Below are 20,427 nucleotides of genomic sequence, written 5' to 3'. Positions count from 1 at the left end.
GTATATAAGGCAAAATAATTAACCTCAGACTAAAATGTTCCTCCACCACTTGGGCTATGTTCACACGCAGCGTTTTGATGCGTTTTTCAACTTTAACATTGCTTTCAACCAATAATAATGCATTCACTGGGAAATGTAATTGTAACATTTAGCAACCCTAGCTGGCCATGAGTTGTGTGACACATAAGGAGACACATCTTGTTTCATTTATGAAGGATGGACTCTTAAAGTCACAAAGCCTATTTATAGAGGGGCATCAGGCGGCATTAATATTCTTAAAGTGCCATTATTAACCAGTGGGTCTTCTATGCTGTTGTTGCCTATGCAGTGAATGGCTGGGCTGCCAAGAATTACGACGCACCCCAATACCCCTTTCACGACAGATACAGGAAGGCTACCTGAAAAAATGTTGCATTGAATGCAAGGCCTGCCCTGCTATCAAATCATATCAACCCCAACAATCCTTTGAACCCAGGTACTGGATGGCCACAGGAAAATACACTTCACATTATTCAGTTGGTCCTGCCATACTGTTTTCTTATGTATTAACAGCAAGGCCTGCCCTGCTACCAAGTCATATGAACCCCAATAAGCCTTTGAACAAAGGTACTGGATGGCGACAGGAAAATCCACTTCACATTAGTCATTTTGTAATCCCATGTTTTTTTTATGTATTAACTGCAAGGCCTGCCCTGCTATCAAGTCATATGCACCCCAATAAGCCTTTGAACCCAGGTACTGGATAGACACAGGAAAACCCACTTCACATTATTCAGTTGGTCCTGCCATACTGTTTCCTTATACATTGAATGGAAGGGCCACCTTGACCCAAATTTGCACGCAACACAATCTCCCCTTGGAAGAAACATGGAGGAGGGCCTCATAAAAAAAAACTGTCCCATTACAAAGGAGCAGGTCTCCTAGACTCGTAATGCCCATACACTAAGTGCATGGGCTGACAAACATTTCCTCATGTGGGGTAATTTAAAAAAAAAATATTTTATGGGGATCATAGACACCCTTGCCCAAAAATTGACTGGCTGTAGCAGAAAGCAACATGTTAACCCTGATGATCTAGTGGCGGAGAATGATGAGATGTTGAGGAAGGCCTCATTAAAAACTAGGCTCAATGTAAAGGAGCGGGTCTCCTACACTTGTAATGCTCATACACTAAGTTCATGGGCTGCAAACATTTCCCCAATGGGGGTACATTTAAAAAAATATTTTATGGGCATCATAGACACCCCTGCCAAAAATTGGACTGGCTGTAGCAGCACGGAACACGTTAATCCTGGTGATCTAGTGGCGGAGAATGATGAGACATTGAGAAAGCCCTTATTAAAATCTAGGCCCAATGTAAAGGAGCGGGTGTCCTAGATTTGTAATGCCCATACACAAAGTGCATGGGCTGACAAACATTTCCCCATGGGGGTACATGTTTTTAAAATATTTTATGGGTATCATACACACCCTTACCAAAAATTGGACTGGCTGTAGCAGCACGGAACACATTAACCCTAGTGATCTAGTGGTGAAGAATGATGAGACGTTGAGGAAGGCCTCATTAAACCCTTTCTGACCTCGGACGGGATAGTACGTCCGAGGTCAGAACCCCCGCTTTGATGCAGGGCTCCGGCGGTGAGCCCGCATCAAAGCCGGGACAATTCAGCTGTTTTGAACAACTGATATGTGCCCGCAATAGCGGCGGGTGAAATCGCGATTCACCCGCCGCTATTAACTAGTTAAATGCCGCTGTCAAACACAGACAGCGGCACTTAACCGGCGCTTCTGGCCGGGCGGCCGGAAATGAGCGCATCGCCGACCCCCGTCACATGATCGGGGGTCAGCGATTCTTCTGCAGAGTAACCATAGAGGTCCTTGAGACCTCTATGGTTACTGATCGCTGGTAGCTGTGAGCGCCACCCTGTGGTCAGCGCTCATAGCACACTTGCATTTCTGCTGCATAGCAGCGATCTAATGATCGCTGCTATGTAGCAGAGGCGATCGAGTTGTGGCTATTGAAGCATGGCAAAAGTAAAAAAAAAGTGAAAAAAAAGTGAAAAAAAAATAAAAATAAATAAAAGTTTAAATCACCCCCCTTTCGCCCCAATCAAAATAAATCAATAAAAAAAATCAAACCTACACATGTTTGGTATCGCCGTGTTCAGAATCGCTGGATCTATCAATAAAAAAAGCATTAACCTGATAGCTAAACGGCGTAGCGAGAAAAAAATTCGAAACGCCAGAATTACGTTTTTTTGGTCGCCACGACATTGCATTAAAATGCAATAACGGGCAATCAAAAGAACGTATCTGCACCAAAATGATATCTTTAAAAACGCCAGCTCAGCATGCACAAAATAAGCCATCAACCGACCCCAGATCATGAAAAATGGAGACGCTACGAGTATCGGAAAATGGCGCTTTTTTATTTTTTTTATTTAGCAAAGTTTGGAATTTTTTTTCACCACTTAGATAAAAAATAACCTAGTCATGTTAGGTGTCTATGAACTCGTACTGACCTGGAGAATCATAACAGCAGGTCAGTTGTAGCATTTTGTTAAACTTGCAAAAAAGCCAAACAAAAAAACAGTGTGGGACTGCACTTTTTTGCAATTTCACCGCACTTGGAATTTTTTTCCCGTTTTCTAGTACATGACATGGTAAAACCAATGATGTCGTTGGAAAGTGTAACTTGTCCCGCAAAAAAATAAGCCCTCACATGGCCATATTAATGGAAAAATAAAAAAGTTATGGCTCTGGGAAGGAGGGGAGCGAAAAACGAACACGGAAAAATGGATAATCCCAAGGTCATGAAGGGTTTAACCCCTTAAGCCCCGAGGGTGGTTTGCACGTTAATGACCGGGCCAATTTTTACAATTCTGACCACTGTCCCTTTATGAGGATATAACTCTGGAACGCTTCAACGGGTCTTGGCAATTCTGACACTGTTTTCTCGTGACATATTGTACTTCATGATAGTGGTAAAATTTATTGGATATATCTTGCGTTTATTTGTGAAAAAAATGGAAATTTGGCGAAAATGTTGAAAATTTCACAATTTTCCAACTTTGAATTTTTATGCTCTTAAATCACAGAGATATGTCATGCAAAATACTTAATAAGTAACATTTCCCACATGTCTACTTTACATCAGCACAATATTGGAACCAAAATTTTTTTTGTTAGGGAGTTATAAGGGTTAAAAGTTGACCAGCAATTTCTCATTTTTACAACAACATTTTTTTTAGGGACCACATCTCATTTGAAGTCATTTTGAGGGGTCTATATGATAGAAAATACCCAAGTGTGACACCATTCTAAAAACTGCACCCCTCAGGGTACTCAAAACCACATTCAAGAAGTTTATTAACCCTTCAGGTGTTTCACAGGAATTTTTGGAATGTTTAAATAAAAATGAACATTTAACTTTTATTCACACAAAATTTATTTCAGCTCCAATTTGTCTTATTCTACCAAGGGTAACAGGAGAACATGGACCCCAGACGTTGTTGTACAATTTGTCATGAGTACGCTGATACCCCATATGTGGGGGTAAACCACTGTTTGGGTGCATGGCAGAGCTCAGAAGGAAAGGAGCGCCATTTTACTTTTCAATGCAAAATTGACTGGAATTGAGATGGGACGCCATGTTGTGTTTGGAGAGCCCCTGATGTGCATAAACATTGAAACCCCCCACAAGTGACACCATTTTGGAAAGTATACCCCCTAAGGAACTTATCTAGATGTGTGGTGAGCACTTTGACCCACCAAGTGCTTCACAGAAGTTTATAATGCAGAGCCGTAAAAATAAAAAATCATATTTTTTCACAAAAATTATCTTTTTGCCATCAATTTTTTATTTTCCCAAGGGTAAGAGAAGAATTTGAACCCCAAAAATTATTGTGCAATTTGTCCTGAGTACGCTGATACCCCATATGTGGGTGTAAACCATTGTGTGGGCACATGGCAGAGCTCGGAAGGGAAGGAGCGCCATTTGACTTTTCAATGCAAAATTGACTGGAATTGAGATGGGACGCCATGTTAAGTTTGGAGAGCCCCTGATGTGCCTAAACATTGAAACCCCCCACAAGTGACACCATTTTGGAAAGTAGACCCCTTAAGGAACTTATCTAGATGTGTGGTGAGCACTTTGACCCAATAAGTCCTTCACAGAAGTTTATAATGCAGAACCGTAAAAATAAAAAATCATATTTTTTCACAAAAATGATTTTTTTGCCCCCAATTTTTTATTTTTCCAAGGGTAAGAGAAGAAATTAGACCACAAAACTTGTTGAGCAATTTGTCCTGAGTACGACGATACCCGATATGTGGGGGTAAACCACTGTTTGGGCGCATAGCAGAGCTCAGAAGGGAAGGAGCGCCATTTTACTTTTCAATGCAAAATTGACTGGAATTAAGATGGGACACCATGGAGTTTTTAGAAAATCACCTGATGTAGTTATTCTTGATAGTATCCTGGATGCTGTCGTCTCGTCAAAGGCGAAGGTATTGGTCGTCATCGAGGGAGCGGGTGCAATCGCCAATTCAAAATATCGTGGTGAAGGACAAGACGTGCACTCTCGCTAGTGCTGGTGCAGACTGAACATGGAGGGATACTCCAGACTATAATCCTGTACAACAACAGTCGCACTCAATAAAGGAGTTTTTAGAACTTTCGTTAATCAAAAAACGTGATTTCTTTATTGTGAACAAACACCAAAATGAGGGTATCACCGCAGTGTTTCAAGGTAGGTAACGTTTCGACCCACTGGGTCTTTCTCAAACCTTACTGAAACAAAAACAAAAATATATACATGGTATCACAAAATCTGGACATGAAATATATTACAAGACATATATTGCAAAAAACGGTATTTACAAATACAAAGTCCCTATATAGTAGAAATTTATGTTACTTTGCCATGGAAGTAGACAGGGCGACAGGATTACAGGACACAATAAGAGGGATACATTGATTGGAGGCATCAGGGTTGTCATTGGACGTAGTCTTGGCGGTGAAGCGCCCTAAGGACATCAGCGTGGCAAACTAGCCACAGAAGCGGGGTTCGCCGTGGAAGCAATATCATGGAGAGATACGGGGTACCATAAAATTAGCCAGTATATCAGATAAATAAAACAATATCAGATAAACATAATGCCCTGATGCAAAAATATACATGAGAATATGGGCTACCCAGGTGGTGGATGCTGATAGAGGTAAGAGACTAACCTTTCAGTGGTAGATACCAAGAGGAGGGCATAATTCCCTGTAGAGATGCAGAAGTCCCGTTAGGGGCTATGAAAAAGAAAGCCAAAAACGGTGAATACACTGATGGAGGCTATAAGTTTGAAGCAGGGAAAGGGGAAAAGAGAGCGGTCGTATTACCTGTATACCTCTATTTTTATTTTATTTTTAGGTTTATTTTTTCATTTATCATTTATTTTTCATTTCATTTTTATTTTTATTTTTATTTATATTTATATTTATATTTATTTTTATTTTTATTATTATTATTTTTATTTATTTATTTATTTATTTTTTTTTTTTTATTTATTTTTTTTTTTTCATTTATTTTTATTTTTATTTCATTTTTATTTTTTATTCTATTTTTCTATTTCTCAATTTTCCATTACTTCCATTGCATCTATTTACCCTATTCCTCTGATTCCCCACCTTAATCTGTGTTCTTCCTGACAACCTCGCAGGACACACCACACCATCTACTATCTACCATCCCTTCATTCATACTTCAGCAATATATTCTATTGTTTATGTTTATTTTTATTTTTATTTTTTCCATATTTAATTTTTTATCATTTTTTACCATATATTCCATATATATTTTCTCACCACCTGTTCATCATATGCACAACACTATTATTCACTACAAATTTTCCTCAGTATACAGTTCCAGTCCAAAGTTTTTTTAGGTGTCACACAACTGTCTACACACCAGGACATATACAGTTAACCCCTAGCAGGATTCCCATCATGCACCACCAGGGCTTCCTTTCACCGCATCAGGCTACCCTAACATTATGGTTCCTGTGTCCTGGGGCTAGTACCAGAGTCATATTCACTCACTACTACTCTGCGCTTCTGCGCAGATCGCTTCCACTTTGATCCCCGCCCCTCGCCCTCAGCGCAGCTTTGCCCATACTGCGCATGTGCAGCTTGGTTCTCCTACTCCAAGCATTCCAGACCTCGCTCTTCCCTCTGCATAGTGCGCCTGTGCACCCCTCGCTCTCCACTTCCTGCCGCCTAGCATAAAAGGCGCTCATCTCCCTGGTCCCACACACACCACCACCACAGACACCGGATACTCTCATATTACAGGTAATACGACCGCTCTCATTTCCCCTTTCCCTGCTTCAAACTTATAGCCTCCATCAGTGTATTCACCGTTTTTGGCTTTCTTTTTCATAGCCCCTAACGGGACTTCTGCATCTCTACAGGGATTTATGCCCTCCTCTTGGTATCTACCACTGAAAGGTTAGTCTCTTACCTCTATTAGCATCCACCACCTGGGTAGCCCATATTCTCATGCATATTTTTGCATCAGGGCATTATGTTTATCTGATATTGTTTTATTTATCTGAAATACTGGCTAATTTTATGGTACCCCGTATCTCTCCATGATATTGCTTCCACGGCGAACTCCGCTTCTGTGGCTAGTTTGCCACGCTGATGTCCTTAGGGCGCTTCACCGCCAAGACTACGTCCAATGACAACCCTGATGCCTCCAATCAATGTATCCCTCTTATTGTGTCCTGTAATCCTGTCGCCCTGTCTACTTCCATGGCAAAGTAACATAAATTTCTACTATATTGGGACTTTGTATTTGTAAATACCGTTTTTTGCAATATATGTCTTGTAATATATTTCATGTCCAGATTTTGTGATACCATGTATATATTTTTGTTTTTGTTTCAGTAAGGTTTGAGAAAGACCCAGTGGGTCAAAATGTTACCTACCTTGAAACACTGCGGTGATACCCTCATTTTGGTGTTTGTTCACAATAAAGAAATCACGTTTTTTGATTAACGAAAGTTCTAAAAACTCCTTTATTGAGTGTGACTGTTGTTGTACAGGATTATAGTCTGGAGTATCCCTCCATGTTCAGTCTGCACCAGCACTAGCGAGAGTGCACGTCTTGTCCTCTCCATGTCGCGTTTAGAGAGCCCCTGATGTGCCTAAACATTAAAAACCCCCACAAGTGACACCATTTTGGAAAGTAGACCCCCTAAAGAACTTATATAGATGTGTTTTGAGAGCTTTGAACCCCCAAGTGTTTCACTACAGTTTATAACGCAGAGCCGTGAAAATAAAAAATATTTTTTTTTCACAAAAATGATTTATTAGCCCCCAGTTTTGTATTTTCACAAGGGTAACAGGAGAAATTGGACCCCGAAAGTTGTTGTCCAATTTGTCCTGAGTACGCTGATATCCCATATGTGGGGGGAACCACTGTTTGAGCGCATGGCAGAGCTCGGAAGGGAAGGAGCGCCATTTGGAATGCAGACTTAGATGGATTGGTCTGCAGGCATCACGTTGCATTTGTACAGCCCCTGATGTACCCAAACAGTAGAAACCCCCCCACAAGTGACCCCATATTGGAAAATAGACCTCCCAAGGAACTTCTGTAGATATGTTGTGAGAACTTTGAACCCCCAAGTGTTTCACTACAGTTTACAACGCAGAGCCGTGAAAATAAAAAATCCTTTTTTTCCCACAAAAATGATTTTTAGCCCCCCCAAATTTTTATTTTCCCAAGGTTAACAAGAGAACTTGGACCCCAAAAGTTGTTTTCCAATTTGTTCCGAGTACGCTGATACCCCATATGTTGGGGTAAACCCCTGTTTGGGCGCACGGGAGAGCTCGGAAGGGAAGGAGCACTGTTTTACTGTTCAACGCAGAATTGTCTGGAATTGAGATCGGACGACATGTCGCATTTGGAGAGCCCCTGATGTGCCTGAACAGTGAAAACTCCCCAATTCTACCTGAAACCCTAATTCAAACACACCCCTAACCCTAATCCCAATGGTAACCCTAACCACACCCCTAACCCTGACACACCCCTAACCCTATTCCCAACCGTAAATGTAATCCAAACCCTAACCCTAACTTTAGCCCCAACCTTAACCCTAACTTTAGCCCCAACTCTAACCCTAACTTTAGCCCCAACCCTAACCCTAACTTTAGCTCCAACCTTAGCACTAACCCTAGCCCTAACCCTAGCCCTAACCCTAGCCCTAACTCTAGCCGTAAGCCTAGCCCTAACCCTAGCCCTAACCCTAGCCCTAACCCTAGCCCTAACCCTAGCCCTAGCCCTAACCCTAGTCCTAGCCCTAACCCTAGCCCTAATCCTAATGGGAAAATGGAAATAAATACATTTTTTTAATTTCATTATTTTTCCCTAACTAAGGGGGTGATGAAGGGGGGTTTGATTTACTTTTATAGCGTTTTTTCTGTCGCATTTTTATGATTGGCAGCTGTCACACACTAAAAGACGCTTTTTATAGCAAAAAAGATTTTGTGTCTCCACATTTTGAGACCTATAATTTTTCCATATTTTGGTCCACAGAGTCATGTGGGGTCCTGTTTTTTGCGGGACGAGTTGACGTTTTTATTGGTAACATTTTTGGGCACATGACATTTTTTGATCGCTTTTTATTACGATTTTTGTGAGGCAGAATGACCAAAAACCAGCTATTCATGAATTTCTTTTGGGGGAGGCGTTTATACCGTTCCACATTTGGTAAAATTGATATAGCAGTTTTATTCGTCGGGTCAGTGCGATAACAGCGATATCTCATTTATATCATTTTTTATGTTTTGGCGCTTTTATACGATAAAAGCTATTTTATAGAAAAAATAATTATTTTGGCATCGCTTCATTCTGAGGACTATAACTTTTTTATTTTTTGCTTATGATGCTGTATGGTGGCTTGTTTTTTGCGGGACAAGATGACGTTTTCAGCGGTACCATGGTTATTTATATCCATCTTTTTGATCGCGTGTTATTCCACTTTTTGTTCAGCGGTATGATAATAAAGCGTTTTTTGGCTCGTTTTTTTTTTTTCTTACGGTGTTCACTCAAGGGGATAACTAGTGGGACAGTTTTATAGGTTGGGTTGTTACGGACGTGGCAATACTAAATATGTGTACTTTTATTGTTTTTTATTTAGATAAATAAATTTATTTATGGGAATAATATATTTTTTTTTATTTAGGATTTTTTTTTTTTTTTACACATGTGGAATTTGAGAACACACCTCACAAAAATGACAATGCATTTGAGGTTGTTTTGCTGTTTTCATTCGGTGGTGTTTAGAAGTCTTGCCCATTCCAGCCCTTGTTCATTTTTATAAGAGTCAGCCTGTCAGCATTTTCAGTTGACAGGCGGATGTGATTATCTGTTATTATTCCACCAGCAGCACCAAAAACCCGCTCTGACAGAATGCTAGCAGCAGGGCTGGCCATGACCTCCAAGGTGTAGAGAACCTGTTCATGCCACGTGTAGTGTTGAGCATTCCGATACCGCAAGTATCGGGTATCGGCCGATACTTGCGGTATCGGAATTCCGATACCGAGATCCGATACTTTTGTGGTATCGGGAATCGGAATCGGAAGTTCCCAGTGTATGGTTCCCAGGGTCTGAAGGAGAGGAAACTCTCCTTCAGGCCCTGGGATCCATATCCATGTAAAAAATAAAGAATTAAAATAAAAAATAGGGATATACTCACCCTCTGACGCGCCCTGGTAGTAACCGGCAGCCTGCTTTGCTTAAAATGAGCGCGTTCAGCACCTTCCATGACGTCACGGCTTCTGATTGGTCACGTGCCGCTCATGTGACCGCCACGCGACCAATCACAAGCCGCGACGTCATTCTCAGGCCCTAAACTCCTCATTCTAGGAATTTAGGACCTGAGAATGACATCGCGGCTTGTGATTGGTCGCGTGGCGGTCACATGAGCGGCACGGGACCAATCAGAAGCCGTGACGTCATGGAAGGTGCTGAACGCGCTCATTTTAAGCAAAGCAGGCTGCCGGTTAACAGCGGTAAGGTGCAGGGGCATCCGGACGGGTGAGTATATCAATATTTTTTATTTTAATTCTTTATTTTACACATTAATATGGATCCCAGGGCCTGAAGGAGAGTTTCCTCTCCTTCAGACCCTGGGAACCATCAGGATACCTTCCGATACTTGGTGTCCCATTGACTTGTTTTGGTATCGGGTATCGGTATCGGCGATATCCGATACTTTTCGGGTATCGGCCGATACTATCCGATACCGATACTTTCAAGTATCGGACGATATCACTCAACACTAGCCACGTGTCCAGCTTGGATAGCCAATAATTAAAAGGCACTGCTTTGTCCACTGCTTAGCGTAGAAGCCAATCCCCAGTCCACATACATGTGAAGATGCCTCATTCCCTGCACATGTTGTTGCCCACAGTCAACTAGCACCATAATCAAGCCCGTCCATGTCCTTGTCCCAGTGTTCAGTTGTCCATACCCCAGTCATTGGAATGCAAGCAGAAATACCCAGCCAATGCCCCACAGGCCAAAGTACTAAATTCTAACATTTCACCATCTGCTTGCGCTCAAAATGTTTCCTTTTAGGCTCATTGAGATGGAAGCTCTCAGCAACCTGATGGTGGTGGCGGTCCCAAGGTACTTTGTCCCCAGTCGCCACTATTTCTTCCGGTGTGGCGACTGGGGACCAAGTACTGTGGCCTGTGGGGCATTGGCTGGGTATTTCCGCTTGCTTTCCAATGACTTGGATATGAACAACTGAAGGCTGCACTGGGACAAGGACATGGAGGAGCTTGATGATGGTGCCCATTGACTGTGGGCAACTACATGTGCAGGGCATGAGGTATCTTCACATGTATGTGGACTGGGGATTGGCTTCTACTCAAAACAGTGGAAGCAGTGGTGTAACCTGTAGACAGTGTTCCTGGAGCCTTGGGTTCGGCCCACAATTCGGTTGCTTTGCTGCCATGTGCCTGATCATGCTGGTGGTAGTCAGGCTGGAAGTTTTGCTACCCCTGCTGATGCAGGCATGGCAAGTGCTGCAAATTGCCTGTTTGGGGTTATCGGCAGAGTCTTTAAAAAAATAACCAGACTCGGGAAGATCTAACAGTTGGAATGGCAATTTCCCTAATGTTGGTGTTTCGGGGAACGGATGCACGCCTTCTGTCTGTGGCCACCACACTGCTTCTTCCTGCCTGTTGAGGTGCTATGCCTCCTTCCCCATGTGTGCTGCTGTCCTCGTTCTGCATGTCCTCCTGCCAGGTTGGGTCAGTTACTATGTCATCCACTACCTCGTCTTCCACATCCGCACCCTGCTCCTCCTCCTGACTTTCTGGCAATTGTGTCTCATCATCGTCCACCTCTTGTGACACTTTCCTACCATCACCTTCATGTGAACTTGGCTGTTCAAATCTTTGGGCATCACTACATGCGATCTTGTCTGGCCCCACTTCAAGTTGACTGGCCAAGAGTCCGGAATCTTTAAAGGGAAAAGTGAACAGCTCTTCGGAGTGCCCAAGTGTGGGATCAGTTGCCCCAGGGCACTCGGCATGGTGGGAGGAAGGAGGATCAGGGTGAGTAATATGTGGTCCATACTCACGGCTACTCAGACTTGACCGTGTGGAAGATGTGGTGGTGGTGGCTAAATGACTGGAAGCATTATCCGCTATCCAACCAACAACTGTTTCACACTGCTCTGGCTTCAATAGTGGTGTGCTGTGGTCCCTTAGAAACTGGGACAGGAAGGTCGAGTGAGAAGATGTGGGTGTTTGTTGTGGCCCACTTTCACTGGGCCACAGCCTCGTCCTCTGCATGCACCATCAGCATCACATCCATTTCCCCGTCCCTTGCCTTGCCCATTTTAAATGGACTACTGAAATATTTTAAAGGTTCAATACAAATGGATTAATTTTGATAAAACTTATATATATGTGATGAGTATGCCTGAAAAGCGAGTATTTGGAGACCACAGATACACTGGGCGTCTGACGGAGATAACAAAATGTTTAAATATGTGGCCTTTTAAAAATAAATAAAAAATTTTTCAACCACAAAATAATGAGTAGAACAAGGCTAGCAGACAAAACAATGCAATGTATGCTGGCAGAGTGAGGATTTTGACACCATAGATACACTGGGCGTCTGACGCAGATTACAGGCTGTTTAAATATGTGGCCTTTTTAAAAAAATTTAAACCACTAAATACTGAGTAGACCAAGGCTCGCAGACCCAAAAAATGCAATGTATGCCTGAAAAGCAAGGATTTGGAGACCACAGATAGACCAGGCGACAGACGGAGATAACTGACTGATCAAAATGTCGCCTTGATTTTTTTGGGCCCAACAAAATGATGTCAATAAGAAGGCTATGACACTAAAAAAAAAAATTGGAGTATTAAAATTGTGCATGTGGTGTACAAATCACAGTGATAAATATAAGAACTGTAGATAAATATTTTTTGGCCAGCTACAGATTTTTTGGGCAGCAAAATGGTGTCCAAAAATGTTGTAGGACACTCCAAAAAATAATATAGTACCAAAAAAAAGCCAGATTTTTCTGATGCCTGGGACAGATAAAAAAAATAAATTGTTAGATTTTCACACTCTTGTATTGCAATGACCTGGTTGTAGTTTACAGTATGACCAAGCAAATAAATGTGGAAAAAGGGGGCTATGGATTGCTTTCTAATAAAATGAGCAGGTATAAGCTGCAAAAAAACAAATTGTTGCGGATACCTGCAGCTATGTATATATAAAATACGCAGCAGCAGACAGGAATGGAGCCTTTTGATGTATGCACTGAGATCTATATACTCACATACAGTGCCTGCATACCTTGCACTGATGAAAACCGGAGGAAAACTGAGTATAAAGGGTTAAGAACAAGATACTTTATTAATAAATCCGTTAAATGACAAACAGTACAAAAATTATTAAAAGAAAAGACAGGATGTATGGATGATCCCTGATACCATCAACCCCCCGTTAGTATAGAAAATTTCTAGGGGGTGTCCTTAAGATCCCACTCGGTACCACCATCCATCCAGTTTTGTTACCCTGCCATATACTTTCTTGGTATGCGCTGCTCTAGTGTATTTATTATGTCTATGTAGACCACTTGGTCGTTACATGTGTATACCAAATGGACAGCTGGCGTTTTGTTTCCTAGAAACTTTCTATACTAACGGGGGGGTTGATGGTATCAGGGATCATCCATACATACTGTCTTTTCTTTTAATAATTTTGTACTGTTTGTCATTTGACGGATTTATTAATAAAGTATCTTGTTCTTAACCCTTTATACTCAGTTTTCCTCTGGTTTTCATGTATTTATGGAGTGGGTTAATATGTGGCTCCTTCTGGAGAGGCATTGTCTAGTGTTATTCACGTAGGACATAGTCATTATGTGGTTTCTGGCATTCTGATGATACCTTGCACTGATGTGGATATGCGCAAATAGATTCCCCTGCCTACCTAGCACTGCAATCTATGTACCCCCAAATTAGCCCTAAAAAGGACTGTTGGTTTATCAGGATTTGTGGATTGAAAACTAGTAGACCCACACTAACTAATAATTGTAAGAATCTGACCCTATCGCAGCAGCAGCTCTCACTACACTAGCTGAGTCTGGAGCAGAATGCGGAGAGCAGGGTGGTGCCAGGTCTATTATAGACCTGATGACACTGTGCAGCCAGCCAATCACTGTAATACCACAACAAAGATGGCTGCGGTATTACAGTGCATGTCAGAAAATCCCTGCATGCTGACTGGTGCTTTCAAAAGTGCCAAAATTAAAAGGAGGAGACTCGAGGTCCCGCCGAATAATTCCAGAAATACTCAGTGCTCGCCGAGTACACTGAGCATAGTGATACTCGGGCTAGTACCGAGTAGTGGCGAGCATGTTTGCTAATCACTAGTGGTGACTAGTGTTGAGCATTCCGATACCGCAACTATCGGGTATCAGCCGATACTTGCGGTATCGGAATTCCGATACCGAGATCCGATACTTTTGTGGTATTCGGGAATCGGAATCGGAAGTTCCCAGTGTATGGTTCCCAGGGTCTGAAGGAGAGGAAACTCTCCTTCAGGCCCTGGATCCATATCCATGTAAAAAATAAAGAATTAAAATAAAAAATAGGGATATACTCACCCTCTGACGTGCCCTGGTAGTAACCGGCAGCCTGCTTTGCTTAAAATGAGCGCGTTAAGCACCTTCCATGACGTCACGGCTTCTGATTGGTCGCGTGCCGCTCATGTGACCGCCACGCGACCAATCACAAGCCGCGACGTCATTCTCAGGCCCTAAACTCCTCATTCTAGGAATTTAGGACCTGAGAATGACGTCGCGGCTTGTGATTGGTCGCGTGGCGGTCACATGAGCGGCACGCGACCAATCAGAAGCCGTGACGTCATGGAAGGTGCTGAATGCGCTCATTTTAAGCAAAGCAGGCTGCCGGTTAACAGCGGTAAGGTGCAGGGGCCTCCGGACGGGTGAGTATATCAATATTTTTTATTTTAATTCTTTATTTTACACATTAATATGGATCCCAGGGCCTGAAGGAGAGTTTCCTCTCCTTCAGACCCTGGGAACCATCAGGATACCTTCCGATACTTGGTGTCCTATTGACTTGTATTGGTATCGGGTATCGGTATCGGCGATATCTGATACTTTTCAGGTATCGGCCGATACTATCCGATACCGATACTTTCAAGTATCGGACGGTATCGCTCAACACTAGTGGTGACCCCTTTCTTATTTGGTCTCCTTGATTGTGCACATCTCCTAATAGCAGCATGCAGAAACAAAGGAGGGACTAGCTCTGATTACTCTTCATTTGTATATCTCAAGATGCACTGGGATTTTTAAATGAAGTTTCATTATAAAGGACATATGGAAAAAAAATGCAATAGCTGTTCAATAGTGTAGTTAGGGAACAGTAGGGAATTTTTAATGCTAGCAGATTAGACATTAGTTTCAATTATGGCACTAAGGCTGGAATACGCTACAGGACAATAGGTAAGCAGCTTGGTGAGAAGGCAACAACTGCTGGCACAATTATTAGAAAATGAAAGAAACACAAGATGACTGTCAATCTTCCTCTATTTTGGGCTCTAGATTTCGTCTCATGGGGTCTCAAACATTACTGTTAGTAACACACTACACAGTCATATATTAAAATCCAGCAGGGCACACAATGTCCCCATGCTCACACCAGCACATGTCCAGGCCATTTGAAATTCACCAATGACCATCTGGATAATCCAGAGGAGGCAAGGGAGAAGTACTTTTGATAAGATGAAACAAAAATATAATTTTTTGGTATCAACTCCCCTCACTGTGTTTGGAGGAAGAAGAAGGCTAAGTACAATCCCTAGAACATATTCCCAACAGTGAAGCTTTGTGGGGGAATAATCATACTTTGGGGGTGCTTTTCTGCAAAACGGGCAGGGCGACTGCGATGCAGTGATGGGAAGATTGATGGGGTCATGTATTGAGAGATTTTGGCCTTCCCTCGGTAAGATAATTGAAATAGGTCGTGGCTTTGTCTTCCAGCCTGACAATTATCCGAAACACACATATATGTTTGGAGGAGTGGGCCGGAGTCCCATTTTATAAGTGGTCATAAACTTGTACATAACTAATGAAAGAATAAAGATACGTTAAAACCAAGCACACCATCACTTTTCTTGTGAAAATATCAATAAGTCTGATGTGTCACATGACCCTCTTCCCATTGGAAAAAAAAAAGTTGGATCCAAAATGGCCGACTTCAAAATGGCCGCCATAGTCACTCACCACCCATCTGGAAAAGTTTTCCCCTCCCATATACTAATATGCCACAAATAGGAAGTTGATATCACCAACCATTCCTATTTTATTTAAGTGTATCCATTTAAACGGCCCTCCCTGTAGATCACTCTGTTTGTAATGACTCTGTATAATATATGAGTTTCACTGTTTGTATTGAAGAACTGAAATAAATTAACTTTTTGATGATATTCTAATCTTGTGAGATGCAACTGTATGTTTTGAATACTGCGATTGCTCAAGCAGCATCTGTGGTGCTGCGTTGTGTATAATGCATAAAGGTGTCTTTCCAGGTGTCTTGCACAATGGCCTTTTAAAAGCAAAAACTGAAAATTTATAAGCTAGGTCAGGTTTGTTGTGAATCAATGTAGTACATTGTGTAGAGGATATGTATTGTATTATAGAGAGTTGCAGGAAACCAATGTTTGATAATGAAGAGAAATGCTATTTTATTAACAGTGTACATTCTGAAATCTGAAATCTGAACGTAGAATTTAATATCGGATTTATATAAAAACAAAGACACCCAAAACAGCAAAGGGGTCAATAAACAATAAACAATGTGGGAATAAGAACAATATCCTTGAGTCATAGTACTGCAACTAAAAATAAAGAAGCTCATTTGAGAACAAACTGCAAGATCTATTATTGTGCAGTTATGAACTAAAGGAATATTTCAGGCATACTTAAATACAGTATGGGACATGATACCTAAATTGCAGATAGCCGGATTTATTGTATGTACTCTCGAAGCTTGTTTTATGAAGCCTTCAAAGACTAAGAACAGAAGCGGATACTTGTATCATTTTTAAGCACTAATAAGAGAAAATAAATGCCATCTCAATCATGTCCCAAATCAGATATTTCAAAAGCACATTCATATAAACAAAGATAAAACAGAATTAAAAGATCAAAGAAAGTAAGCAAACAATTTAAAAGTGACTGAACACAGAATGACTGAATGGTGTCATTCTTGCAAAAAAAGTCAACTTTAATCCAATGAATAATGTAATCATTTCATATTTATGTAATGCAATGCTGAATGTATACATACTGTATGTAGCCTGCTAGATCTAGAATAAGAGTGTTTACCATAACTTTACATTATCGTTCCAACAAAGCAAAAAGGAAAAAAAATGAACAAAGTTCATCTGCCATCCGGAGCAGTTGTACATTTTTGTACATGTTTTTAAGTCAATAAAACAAACTGTTCTAGACCAGATTAGATCCAATCATTGGAAATTTCATCTTCTTCATACATCTTTACTCCCAATGGAACACTGAATAATTTTTCATATTTACACATTGGCTGACTGTTCACCACTTTAGTATATCGAATTGATTCAATGCAAATCGAATTTAAGTCAAATATTATGAAATTTGTTGTACCCCCAAAATTTGAAGGATATATGAGTTGATTTCCATGATTTGCAAAAAAAAAATGCCTTCTCCTTTTTGAACATTGCAAAACATTGCATCAGTCACAGAGGGCTGATATGACCTCAGGCACAATCTGGGAACCCTTAATGCCTTGTAGCTATCACATCACATGGTATAGCACAGCCAATCAATAGAAACTATCCTAGCCAGGATAATAGCCTAGGAAGGGAATGCAATGACGATTATTGGGTGATTTAATGCAATGAGAGAATGTCAGAGCTCACAGTCCATCAATAAATAAAGGAAGAGAAAACTCTAAATCTTTGGACAAATACTACATGCAATAATATGCTGCACAACCACACAACCACAGCAAATGAAGAACATGAGAGTGGTAGAGTATGAATTACACATAGATTCAATTAATTGGGGGATATAGATGGGATAGGTGCTAGTAGCAGTGATAGGTTCAGTGTGATTAATCAGTGATCTGTTGTAGCTAACATATGTCTTGCTACATTTCAATTGCAATCTTTTTTATCCATTCTTAATGAACTAAAAAGCAGCAGCAAGATAGCACAATAGTTTTTTTTATTGAAAACTAGCTGAAATTGATGATATGTGGTGTGTTTGCATTATTTGTTCAATCGTTTTTGTAAATGGAGGAAATGTTTTTTTTTGTTTTTTTTTTTAAAAAGAAAATTCACTAAAATCCAGAAATTTAACTGTGACTGACTATCTCACAAAGTATGAATGTCGCAAATACTTTTATTTTTGCATATCTGTTTTATTAGTCAAATTTTATTATGCCAAAATACAATTTCTCATGCTGCTCCATAAAGGCTTCCCTTGTTACTTTATTTCAAATCACTAGATGTGTGCTGATACTGCATGTTCTATTTGTACTCAGTTAAGTCCAGGGCAAATCTAATATATAAAGCTGAATGTGTGTGTGTGTGTGTGTGTGTGTGTGTGTGTGTGTGTGTGTGTGTGTGTGTGTGTGTGTGTGTGTGTGTGTGTGTGTGTGTGTGTGTGTGTGTGTGTGTGTGTGTGTGTGTGTGTGTGTGGGATTGGCATCTGCACCGTCGCAGCTACAGCCACAAAATTTTGCACAGTCACACGTCTGGACCCCGAGAGCGTCATAGGCTATGTTGTGAGGCAAAATTTTAACCCCGTGCTTTCCAATTCACCAAACAAATTTGCCCCTATCTACATAATGGGGAAAAAGTGAAAGGAAAAGTGTTGGAGGCAAATTGACAGCTGCCAGATGTGAACAAGGGGGACTTAAAGAATGAGAGTGATGGCGCCAAAGAGAATATACCGTACAGTTGCTAAGGTGGGACCCCAACATGGGATACTCACCACACTCGGGGATATGAACACACACACACAAAATGCGCCACACACTACCACGTGCTTGAACACATATAGCACCCTCAGCACACATTTCACCACACATACACCATCCTCGCCACATAAAAGTCGAAACACAAAAGTCACTGCGCAAAATTCGCCACATGCAAAACTCGCCACATGAAAAACTAGGCTCACGCAAAACTAGCCACAAGTGCAAAACTCACCTCATGGAAAACTCGCCACACGCAAAACTTGCACAAGTGGAAAAATTGCCACATGCACAAAAGTTGCAACACATGCAAAAGTTGCCTAGCACAAAACTGCACATACTCAAAATGCACCACACATAAAACTCGCCACTCGCAAAACTCGCCATGCGCAAAACTTGATGCACACAACTGGCTACACTAACCTGTCACATGCAACTTGATACACAAAAAGTTACTACACACATGTCGCCACACAAAACTCATCTCACAAAAGTCGCTACATGCATGTCGCCACACGCAACTCAACACACACAACTTGACACATGAAACTCGCCCTAAAACACACACAAGTCTAGTATTATCCTTCAAAAATAAAAAAAACTGATTAATAAGCAAACTACAAGAGCAACAAATGTACCATATAGGAAATACGGCAGCTGTCAGTCACATGACCTGTCTATTATGTGTATGTGTGAACTAATATATACTGCATATACAGGGGGGAGGGCTTCCTCTTGGCTGGGGATTTATCAGGCTGCCCATTTAGCTTACAAATACTGAGGTAAAAATGCTGACCAAATAACGTGTGAACGAGGTCTAATACAGGAGATGAAATACAGGTACAAACTATATACAGGGCAGATGACACACAGGTATATACTATATACAGGAGGAGATGACTTACAGGTATATATTATATACAGGAGGTGATGACACACGTATATACTATATACAGGAGGAGATGACATACAGGTATATATTATATAAAAGAGATGACACAAAGGTATATAGAGGAGGAGATGACATACAGCAGGTATATACTATATACATGGGAGATGACATACAGGTATATACTATATACAGGATATGACATACAGGTATATACTATATGTAGGAGGAGATGACATACAGGTATCTATATATATAATTGTCTAAGGGTTTTTCTGTCTGTCTGTCTGTCCTGGAAATCCTGCATCTCTGATTGGTCGAGGCCGCCAGGCCTCGACCAATCAGCGACGGGCACAGCATGGCGATGATGATGTCATAAAGGTTGCCTCGACCAATCAGCGACGGGCACAGTCTGCCACGAATTCTGGAATCATCATTGTCCATATACTACGGGGACATGCATATTCTAGAATACCCGATGCGTTAGAATCGGGCCACAATCTAGTACTATATACAGAAGAGATGACAAACAAGTATATACTATATACAGGAGGAGATGATAAACAGCAGGTATATACTATTTACAGGGGAGATGTCATACAGGTATATACTATATACAGGGGAGATGACATACAGGTGTATACTATATATAAGGGAGATGACAAACGTATATTCTGAGGGGAAAATGAGAGGTGTGAGGTGAAAATGCAAGGTGTGAGGTGAAAATGAAAAGGTGTGAGTGCAAAATGAGAGGAGTGAGGGAAAATAACAAGTGTTAGGGGGGAATGAGAGGAGTGAGGGGGGAATGAGAGGAGTGAGGGGGAAAATAAGAGGTGTGAGGGGGAAAACGAGAGGTGTGAGGGAGAAAATGAGAGATGTGAGGGGGAAAATGAAAGATGTGAGGGCGAAAATGGGAGGCGTGATGGGAAAATAAGAGAAGTGAGGTGCTATAACTAACC

This window comes from Ranitomeya variabilis, chromosome 1 (genome assembly GCF_051348905.1).
Source record: "Ranitomeya variabilis isolate aRanVar5 chromosome 1, aRanVar5.hap1, whole genome shotgun sequence".
Lineage (NCBI taxonomy): Eukaryota > Metazoa > Chordata > Amphibia > Anura > Dendrobatidae > Ranitomeya > Ranitomeya variabilis.
This window is presented reverse-complemented; position numbering follows the sequence as displayed.